Genomic DNA, 11,797 nt, shown 5'->3' on the forward strand with positions numbered 1-11,797 from the left:
TAGGCTTAACAACCATCTTCTAGTAAAGACAAACTAGGCTCGGTCCTATTTATGATCAAACCTCTGTTTCTCAGGACTGGGCTAAGCCCCACCTGTAAACTTAACTGCAAATGACTCTGGACTGTCTGTTTTAGGTCATGGCAACTACGCCTCTGTTTCAAAAGGTCTAATAAACCCTCTTGAAACCCTTTGTTTGTTTCAAAAGGTTACTTCGACTAGGTACCACACCTCATTACGACTGCCTTGTTATGCCCCCTGCAACCATCTCTTTGTTTTGGGAGATTGTTATGACTAACTTATTAATCTTACGTTCTTCTCCCATAACCTTGCTAATTTTGCCTTCCAAGTCGCCCATTTGGAAACTCCTACTTCTGAGCTATAGAAACCGTGTCTTCCTCATGTCCAATGATGATCTTTTAGACCCCACCTTAGAGAGAGACAGCTCATGTACAGAAAGTTTTTTAAGCTTCATTTAATTAATTGCCTGCTTTAGTTAATTTGGCCATGATGATTTTGAGTCAGTGGTCTTTCTCCTTGAATCCTTGGAATTAACGGTACTCTCTTCCCAGACAACTCTGGTTTGTGTTAAATTGAAGGGAGAAAAAAAAAAAAAAAAAAAAAGAACCTAGCCAGTACAGCTCCTTTATCCAGTGTAATTGGGGAAATTCTGACATGGGCACACCTTCTTGGTGGGTAGAACGTTATAGTACAGGTATACTGTAGCACAGTTTATCTATTCTGCCACCTGCTGTCAAGCAGACATCCACATGGCTGTCTTTTTAGCTGTGTATGAGACTATGTACGGTGGTGCTGGGAAAGTTGGCATAGTGGTTTCTCTGACCCCCCTTATATATCACCGAACCAACCCAAATGCTGTCCCAGAAGTACAGGTGCTGTGCTGTGCAGGAGTGTGTGAGGGGAAGCAATCCTGATCACAGGCAGTAAGTTTCTGACCATTATGGGATCTTGGACTTGGGAGGTTGTCTGGTTTTGGTTCTTGGTTTTGAGTGCTGGCAAGTTTACAGCAACATGACACAAGCTAGAGTTATCTGAAAGAAGGGACCCTCTATAATGAGAAAATGCCTCCATGAGATCCGGATGCAGGTCATTTTCTTAATTAACGGCCGATGGGGGAGGACCCAGCTCATTGTAGGTGCTGCCATCCCTGAGTGGCCCTGGGTTCTATAAGAAAGCAGGCTGAGCGAGCCGTGAGGAGCAAGCCAGTAAGCAGCATCCTTCCATGGCCTCTGCATCAGCGCCCGTGTAGTGGTTAAATTAAAAGTAGGGTCTAGTAATGTTTGCTATTAGTCCTATAATTATTATAGCAGTATTATCTAGCCTGATGTCACAATCAATAAAAGACACAGACTCCTGATAGATTTTAGCCTTATAGCACCTGGGGCTCGACAGGTGTTACCTCCTAAGCTATCTTTATCTGCTCGAGCCCCCACCCCATGCTCTAACAATCTCTGTATGGGCTACCTCCCATGCACAATCCCATAAACACTTGCTTATTCTCTCATCTGGGATGTTTCTCTCCGCCCCTGCCAGCCATGCTAACCCATCACCACCTCTCCCTCCTTTGTCCTCTGTACTTTTCTGCCCCTCCCCTTCCTGAGATCCTCTTCTCCTCAAAGCCTGTGAACTTCAGCCATGCCTACCTTCCTTTGGCCTGCGCGCACTGGTGTCAGCATTTTATTATTAACCACCCAGGAATAGCTTCTTAGGCAAGGTCTACAGAACAAGGACAGGTGTGCATGAGAATGTGCTCCTCTGGGCAGCGATCTGATCTTGAGGACCAGGAATTACCATTAGACTACGTAGCACCAGAGCAACCCCCCAGCACCCCAGGTTGCTGCCCTGTTTGAGCTCCTGTCCTGACTTCCTTCACTGATGAACAGCAAAGGGGAAGTGTAAGCCAAATAAACGCTTTCCTCCTCAAGTTGCGTTAGGTCAAGGTGTTTCATCACAGCAAGAGAAAGACTAGCTGAAACCGCGAATAAACCCAGGGCAGCCTTGCACATGTTGGCGAGGCATCTGAAGGTCTTTAGGAAACTATCTAATCTTATGCCCATTTCAGGGAATTGCCTCTTTTGCCATTCAAATCCTTTTTTAAGACTACAGTTCAGCATGGTGGTGCACGCCTTTCATCCCAGCAATCAGGAGGCAGAGTCAGGCAGATCTCCATGAGTTCGAGGCCAGCCTGGTCTGTGTATAATGGGTTCCCACACAGCAAGGGTTAAATAGAGAAATCCTCTCTCAGAATAAAATGGGGGGAGGAGGGGAAAGACTACAATTGGATGCTATTAAGGGCATTCACAACCTTGTGTACCAACCACTATTTCCAGAGAGATTTTACCATTCTGAACAGAAATTCTGTATTTATTAAAGCAAAACACCTCCCCCCCCCAAAAAAAAGAGCATACCTCCTCATTAGTTACAATTATTATTATTTACTTTTTCTGTCTCCAAATCTAGCCAATTTTGGGGCGGGGAGGGACAGGCCAAAGTAAAAGTTCTTTAATTTAAAAATCATATGACTGAGAAAATAGCTGCCTCTGTTTAGAAGCCGGGGAAAGAGAGGAAGTCATTGCTGGAGGTGAGGACTGCCACTCTCCCATTCTCATTAAAGGGATTAATGCCCCTATGAAAGAGGCCCCAGAACCAGTATGGTGGTCCTTGCCTGCAACCCCTGTAATTGGGAGGCTGAGGCCAGCCTGAGGCCAATTGGAAGGCCAATCTGTGCTATAAGGTAATAGCCCTTCCCCAAGGCAAACAAAAACAACAAGAAACTGTTGCAGGATATTTGATCATATTGTGAACCCGGAGACTGTGAACTGTAAAAACCTGTTTCTAATTGTGGCATGGCTTAGTCTTTCACCCTAGAACTCTCTGTTTATTATAAACAGGTGGTTATGGTGTGGTTCAGCCCTGCACACACCTTTTATCCAATAGCTTTCTGTACAGGATTAAGCAAAGTTAAACCTAGGTCAAGAGGCAGAGCAAGCAACCAAGTGACATAAGAAAAGGAGGAAGGAGGGACACTGAGTTGAAGGGTATTTAAGACAGTGTGGAAAAGCAGGAGAGGCCTTTTCCTTCTGAGATGTGAGCTGAGTAGGAAGGTCAGCTGCATGCTTTCTCTGCCTCTCTAGACTAGTAGGCATTTACCCCGCATCTGGCTCCTGACTCCGTATTGGGATGGGATTTTTTCTTTCTTTATAACAACAAACTCCAAGCACAGACAAATACAAAGGCAAAATAGACTCTAGAGGTCATGGAAAGCAAACCTTCACCAGGCCCTGACTGCCAGCTAGTCTTTCTACCTTCCAGAATCATGAGAAATAAATGTTGACTGTCTATGAACCACATCATTCACAACATTTTGCTGTGTCGCCCAAACAGACACCTAGAATAGCTTACTACGCAGTTTCTGATGTACATAACCTGGGAAGCCTGTGATTAAAAAACAAACGAAAAAAGAAAGCCCAAAGCTCTTTCCATTATAGACTATAGTTAGACTTACAAGTGTGAGCTTGCGGCCTGGCAACGTTCTCGCAGGCTCCATCAGGAATTCCACGGCACGGCTGAATTCCTCTACTCTGCCAGCCCTTGTGCAAATGAGAACATAAGGCCAGCACAAATGTTGTGTCATGCATATGCTGAAAGTGCATGGGAGGTTATGTGTAAGAGCAGAGCAACAGGAAAAGGAATCTGGCTACTCTCCGCAAAAGGAAGTCGCCGGCCACACTCTCTACATTGTTTACTAGAGTAGGAGGCAACACTGTACCTCTAGAACCTTCTTAGAAGTGTGTGTGTGTGTGTGTGTGTGTGTGTGTGTGTGTCTGGCTCCCAGCCCTATAGGAGTAACAGGAAGGAGTGCATGTGGAAATACAATGGTCTTTTTCTACACTCTGTTCTCTCAGTAATTTTCCACACAAACACTTTCTTCTCTATAAAAGATACCTAACTTTTGTTTTCCAGATAGAGATAGGTGGGGAAAAGATGCCCAAAATTGAGTTGCCTATGCCGTGCGTGAGCCCATCCTGAGAAGCATTTCTTACTCACTGTGATGTCACTTAAAGGTTCACCTGATGTGCTGGCTGGTTTTGTGAGTCAACTTGACACAAGCTGGAATGATCAGAGAGGAAGGAGTCTCAGTTGTGGAAACACCTCCCTAAGATCTGTCTGTAAGGCATTTTCTCAATTAGTGACCAATCGGGAAAGGCCCAGCCCCTTGTGGGTGGTGCCATCCCTGGGTTCTATGAGAAAGCTGACTGAGCAAGCCGCGAGGAGCAAGCCAATGAGCAGCACCCCTCCATGGCTTCTCCGCGGTTCCTGCCCTGTTTGAGTTTCTATCCTGACTTCCTTTGGTGATGAACAGAGATGTGGAAGTGTAAGCCAAATAAACCCTTTCCGCCCCCCCAAACTTGTTGTTTGTTGGTCATGGTGTTTTGTTACAGTGATAGAAATCCGAACTAAGACACCTGACTTGGCTACATCTTTTTCTCATTTGAAAAGGCGTGTTTACTGCTGAATTATTATGAAACCCTACTGATAGGTTCGAATTCTGCCATGGCTGGAAAGCCCCGAGCTTATTGTGAAATGGAGAACTCCCTTTGTCATACAGATTTCCTGTTCTCTGGGCAGAGGTCCCAGACTCACACACCCTCTACCTGAAGAAAGTCACACAATCCTCAGGGAAAATACAGGTTCAACTCCCTTTTTTCTGATAAGAGCCCATTCAGCAAGGACCTGGGATTCCTGGAAAGCTTCCTCCATGTAAATGAGGCATCTCAGTACCTTAGCCCTTCAGCCAATGACCTTTGCCCACCCTGGATATCCCTACCCCATCCCCAAACTTCTATATAACCCCCATTCACTCGGAATAAAGTTGATCTGCCTCCCTGAAGCTCGTCCTGGAATGTCGTTTCTGTTCCTGCTTACAGGGCACTACATCCGCAGTTCATCACTTCTGCTCCCTTGTTCCTGAATCCTGGTGGCCAGAGACCCCAGGAACAAGAGAGAGCTATAGCCAATATAAAGTCTTGGAGGCTGGAGATGTTATGGCCAGACTGCGAGCTCCCCAAAGGCCACCCAGGAGCCACTCCTGAAACAAGTGCATGACGGGGTCGTTTATTCAAACCCTGGCAGGGACTCCCTCCTCTCCCCAACATAGCATATCGGGAATGAGAGCCCTGATCTTAGAAAATGTGTGGTTTTTATAGGCTTTAGACAAAGAAATGGGTTTTACAGTATATATGACTGGATGGCATTTGAACAGACAGACATGTCTGTCCCTAAGTGGCTGTTTACTGTGCCAGACCATTTGCAGTCAGTTTGACCAGCAGAAAGTATATTTGGACTCTGAATATTTTCCCAGAGTAAGTTAATTGTCTGTTGCTGGGGACTTATATAAGGAATGCAAGGCTGAGGTACATGTTATGATTTTCTTCTAGACCTGATGTATAGCTCCTGGTCAGGCTTAGCATGAATGGAGTCTCTTTTTCAAAATGAAGTAAATCAAGTTCCACATTCCTTCCTTCCTTCCTTCCTTCCTTCCTTCTTCTTCTTCCTATTTTCCTTTTTTAAATCTTTATTAAATATTTTACATGTGCATTTATATTATTTATATTATTACACTTCTATACAATAAACTACCTACAGCAAGAAGGACCACAAAACAATCAGGAATTATATATGTTACATTCTTACTGTTTTGGCTATTTGTATTTGGCAGCCTTAAAGAAAACATCTTTCCTATCTTGGTGAGTCTGAAATTCTGAATGTAAAGCCTCCTTCTTTAAATCCTAGAGACACCCAATCATGGGTCTTCAGTAAGTTCCATCATGTCAGCAGATATAAGTTTATATTGTGATCTAAGAACCATGAGCTGAACTGTACTAATTTTATCCCTGACAAAAGTAACTACTCTATTAACAATGCAAGGTCCAAACGTTAATAATAAGAACAGCAGGAAGAAAGGGCCTGCTAAGGCAGATATTAAGGTGGTCAACCAAGGGGACTGGCTGAATAAAGATTCACACCATCCCTGGGGGGTTTTCGTTCCAGTTTTCTCTTAGCCGGTCCTCTGACCAAAGCCATAGATTCTTTGACTACCCCTGAATGGGCGACATAGGAACAGCATTCTTCTCCCAGCTCAGCGGCACATAATCCGCCTTGTTGGAGAAACAATAGATCAAGCCCCCGCCTGTTTTGCAACTCAACATCTGAAAGTGATTTAAGGAATTCTTGGAAAGCCCATATGGATTGCTCTGTTCTTTCAATATCTGTGTCAATCAATGGCTGTTCTTAAGGCCCCAGGATTTTTGTCTTGTGGAACTAATGCTGAGACCCCTGTTCTGGCTCCCACCAGCTCGAGCCCTAGTACCACCGCTAGGGTGAGGGCAGTAATGGGTTCTTGTTGTAGCTATTTTATCAGTAATGCCGTATTAATGTTTATTATTAGGCCTATAATTATCGTTATGGTGGTATTTTTTTTTAACCCGCTAGCAATCAATCAAGACACAGACACTTGTTATACTTTAAAACAGTCTTAGTTAACCTGGGGCAGGGCAGATATTAATCCCCTAAACTACTTCCCATGCCATCTGCTTCTAATAATTTCTATCAAGCTACCTCCCATCCATAATCCCAAATACTTGCTAATTATCATCATCTGGGCCAAGGCTCCATCCATGCCAGTCATGTGCTTCTCCTCCACCTAACCCATGACTCAGCCTCCTTCTTTCCTTCTTCCTCTCCTCCCCTCTCTCTCTCCCAAGATTTTCTCTCTTTCCCCAAGCCCCGGAACCTTAGCCACGCCTCTCCCATTTGCCCTGCCCAGGTGTGATGGCCTTTTATTGGTCAAACAGGTTAGGCTCCTAGGGAAAGTACAGGTCGGGCAGAGATAGCAAGAGGGAATTCGCCTCAAAACACATCAGACCGACCTCCAACAGCTTCTCTCTTAAATCTGTAACCATGATTGTCTAGTCTTTGATAAACGTCTTCTTCTGAATGGTAGCTATATGAACTTTGGTATCAGTCGAACTAAAATGCAAAAGTCTTGGGATCGATTAGGTACCTTGGTGTGTACGCATGAGGTGAGGCCTGTTGAACACGCCCACCAGCGGTTTTCATGGGGAACTATATATCCTTCAGGGTCAGGGAGCACCTCAGTATGGTCGCAGAGATGTCTGTATTCTCCGCCAGTCGCTGAGGTCAATTTAGTTAAGGTCTCTCTTAAAGTTCTGCTTTTCCTCTCTACCTGTCCTGAGCGCTGGGGCCCGAAAGTGCAGTGTAACTTCCAATCTGCCCCAAGTACTCCTGCTAAACCCTGGCTTACCTTGGACACAAAAGCAGGCCCGTTGTCACCTGGCTCACCACCCGAGCCGTTTCCTGTTTGGTGGGAAAAGCTCTCATCCATCCTGAAAACCTAGAAAAACCAGCAAACTAGCCATACTTCTGGGTTTTCCTCAGTGAAGCCAACTTCCTGGAATGTTCCAGGTCTATCTCCTAGCTCCCTGGGTTGTCCTGATTGTGGGTAGCATTGATGAGCCGGCAGGCCTTGCATTCAGAAACAATCTTTTCAATTTTTGATCCTGCTTCCTTGATTAAGATCTTTACATGCCTAACCGGATCCTGCATTTTTCTGGTCCCCATATGAGTGCACCTACCCATTTTGAGTCACAATTTGTCCTCTAGTTTTTCTGGGAGAATTACAGGACAGACAGCCGAACGCCACGGCCATTACAAACACTGCGTTCTTGGCAGTTGTTTTATCCATTTTAAATCTTCCTTGGAGTATTTTGGTTCTTCTGGCAGGCTATGGCTGCCTGGGTCTAGTAGGGTCATGGATAAAATCTGTCCTGGTGTCAGAGCAACATCTCTAGCTGCCTTGACGGCCAGGTTACTTCCCCTGGCTGTAGGGGCATCATCTTTTTGATGCCCTGGGGAATGAATGATGGCAAGCCTTTGAGGTGGCCACAAGGCAGCCAACAGGGCCTGGATTTCATCCTTGTTCATCACAGTTTTGCCCTCAGCAGGAGGCCACACTCTCTATAAAGTGCTCCATGTATATGGGCCAATGCAAACTCATAGCAGCTATCAGTAACCACGTCTAGTTTTTCATTTTTGTCCATAGTCAAGGCTTTTGTTAGAGCAGTTAGTTAGTTCAGCCTTTTTGGGCTGAGGTGCCAGCCGGCAAGGGCTCAGCCCAAACGACCTCCATCTCAGTCACCACCTCTGCTGCCCCAGTGTGCCTCTGTCCATTATGAACGAAACTACCGCCATCGGCGTACCATGTGATCTCAGCATCCAGTGGTTGATCTTTTAACTTGAGCCAGTATCCCAGCACAGTCATGAGGCGGGGCTTCTGGGTCTGGGTCTGGCAGGAGCGTGGCTGGATTTAGGGTAGCTAGAATCGGAAAAATAATTCTGAGGGAGTTAAGCAGGAGACTTTGATAGGTGAGCTGGTCATTGCTGAGGCAGCGGTCCGGCGGTTGTTTTAGGACACCCTCTATGGCATGGGGTGTGGTCACATACAGTTCTTGTCCTAAAGTTAGTTTATTAGCATCTTTTACCAGTAAGGCTGTAGCTGCTATCATTTGCAGGCAGGGAGGCCATCCAGCTGCCACCAGGTCCGGTTTCTTAGAGAGATAAGACACTGCCTGTTTCCAGGGCCCTCGATATTGGGCTAACACTCCCTTGGTTATTCCCTCTGCCCTCATTGACATATAGGTGAAAGGGCTTGGTGATGTCTGCGCGCCAACAGCAGGGCAGTCTTAATCAGCTCAAAAGACCTATCCATATCCTCAGCCCAATGGAAGGGCTACCCTTCCTTGGTGGCCTCATAGAGGGCCTTCTCTAGCTCTGCAAACCCTGGTAGCCATAATCTGCAGACTACGGCTGATCCTGGAAAATCCCCAAACCTTGTGGGGGTGGCGGTTTGGTATCTGGTCTGGAGATTTCAAGCAGTTTCCTTCCTGGCCTTGCTGAGCCACCTCCGTCCTTCCTTAAGTAAATAGCCCAGGTAGCTCACCTTGGGTTGGCAGATTTGGGCCTTTTTTGCAGAGATGCGGTACCCTAGCTCCCCCCAGGGCTCGGAGTGGATCTTCTGTTCCTCCTAAGCAACTCACGTAATTTACAGCTAAGACGAGGAGGTCACCCACATATTGCAACCACGTGGTACCTCGGTGGCAAGAGCGGTACTCACACAGGTCTTCACGAGGGCGTCCCATCAAAAATGGTTGACGAGTTCTTGAATCCTTGTGGTAGCCTGGTCCATGTTAGCTGCTGCCTGTTTATGCCTTTTCCAAGATCAGTCCATTCAAGAGCAAACAATTCCTGGCCTTTTGAGGGGCTAGAGGCAGGCTAAAGAAAGCATCCTTTAAGTCCAGGCTGGTGTACCATTGATGATGAAGGGGGCAGGGGAATAAGCAAGGTGTACGGGGTGGAGATCACAGGGTGAATGTGCATCACTTGCCTACTTACGTCTCATGTCCTGGACCAGCCTACAATCATTAGAGTGAGGCTTTTTGACTGGTAGCAAAGGAGTGTTCCAGGCCAATTGACAGGGCCTCAGTATCCCTAGATCTAGCAGACATCTGATGTGGGGTATAATTCTGATTTTGGCTTCTGGAGACACCGGTAGTGTCGGAACCTAATTGAGTCAACCTCTGGTTTGAACTCTATGAAGACTGGGGTTTGGTGTTTGGCTAGTCCCATGTCCCCTACCTCCCACCCCCCGTTTAAGCCCAGACCTGAGGGAAAGTCTGGAGCCATTGGTCCATGTTGGGTGTGGGGGCTGAGGGAGTCTGGTACAGCTGTACTCGTCTTCAAGCTGGAGGGCTAATATGTAGATAGGTCTCCCCACCCTATTAGAGAAGGAAGCTCCTTTTGGGCGGAATTGAATCTGGGCTCCAATTTTAGTAAAAAAATATCTCTCCCCAGTAAGGGGTGGCGGCTATGAGGGATGATCAGGAATGAGTAGGGTACCCGACCCATACCTGGGTCCACTGCTCTTCCGGTAGCCCATGAATAACATTTCATCCCAGCTGTCCCTTGTGTCCAGGCCTTTCTTTTGGACAATGGCCCATTGAATTCGGGTAGAACTGAATGTTCAGCCCCTGTATCTACCAAGAACTAACTAAGGGTTACCTTGGGCTTGGGGAAGAGATTCAAACCCTGTCCCCTTTATTCACTGAGTTCATCTGCAGCTAGAATCAGGGCTTCAGGCCAGGGGCTCTTCCTGTCGGGGCAATCCTTTCTCCAGTGCTCCTCTTCCTTACAGTGTGCACGCTGATTTCTCCCTGGGTTTGGGTGCCCGGTTGGAAGACTCTCCTTACCTTGGCCTCCAGCAATGCGCTGTCATCTCTTCTGTTTTTCATCTTCGTCTTTGATGTGTGTGGCGAGGAGACTCTGCCAGGTTTGAGGTCTGCCTGTCATTCGCCATTTCTAACCTTTCCTCTGGGGATTCCCTGTTATTATAAACTTTCTGCCATTGCTATCAAATCCGGGATCGACTTGTCATTCATCCCCTCAACCCTCTGCAATTTACATTTACTATCTGGAGAGGCCTGACTAACAGAAGCCATGACCACCTTGGCCTTGTTCTCTGGGCCCCCGGGGGCCATGGGTGTGTATTGTCTGAAGGCTTCCATAATTCTTTCTAGGAAAGCCACTGGGCTTTCTTCCCTTCCTTTTTGGACATCCCCTATCCTGGCCAGACTGGTCAAATTGATTCTGGAGTGCAGGCAGTCCTTAGTTGACTAACAAGCATCAAGTGTTTTGGATTGCTGAGCCGTATCTCCAGCTACCTGTTCCTGATTTCCCCCCATAGATTAATCTACTACAGACTAAGTGTTTGTGCCTACCACCCAAATTCATGGCTTGAAATCTAACTACCATATAACGATACAGATATATATTTTAATTTTTATTTATACCTATGTATATATGTGTGCATCTATATGTGTACATGCATGCAGGCACCCATGGAGGCCAGAAGAAGGCATCAGATCTCCTGGAGACGAAGTTACAGGAAGTTGTCAGCTACTCAGTTTGTGTTCTGGGAACCTAATTAGAGTCCTCTGCAAGAGCAGCAAGCACTCTCACTCGGTGCAGCCTCTCTCCGGTAGTATTTTGAGGTGGAGTCTTTGAGAACCAAACAAATCACAAGAGCTGGGGGCCTCATGAAAGCCGTTGTGGGGATGTGACAGCTGGCCCGCACCTAATGCCACTGTGCTATTGCTTGTCTATCTCAACTGATTAGTGACATTTCCCCAGGGTGCTGAGACCTGTGTAATAATTTACACATCACTTCCTGTGATGGCTAAAGAAACGTGAGATGGTGCCAGGCGTCTTTACCCTGGCTTGCCTGTGAGATGCTAGTGACCTGCAGGTGAGATGCTAGTGACCTGCAGGTGAGATGCTAGTGACCTGCTGGTGAGATGCTAGTGACCTGCAGGTGAGATGCTAGTGACCTGCAGGTGAGATGCTAGTGACCTGCAGGTGAGATGCTAGTGACCTGCAGGTGAGATGCTAGCAGCCTGCAGGTGAGATGCTAGTGACCTGCTGGTGAGATGCTAGTGACCTGCAGGTGAGATGCTAGTGACCTGCAGGTGAGATGCTAGTGACCTGCAGGTGAGATGCTAGTGACCTGCTGGTGAGATGCTAGTGACCTGCAGGTGAGATGCTAGTGACCTGCAGGTGAGATGCTAGTGACCTGCAGGTGAGATGCTAGTGACCTGCTGGTGAGATGCTAGTGACCTGCTGGTGAGATGCTAGTGACCTGCTGGTG

This window comes from Acomys minous (genome assembly GCF_964271855.1).
Source record: "Acomys minous genome assembly, chromosome: 1".
NCBI classification, from domain to species: domain Eukaryota; kingdom Metazoa; phylum Chordata; class Mammalia; order Rodentia; family Muridae; genus Acomys; species Acomys minous.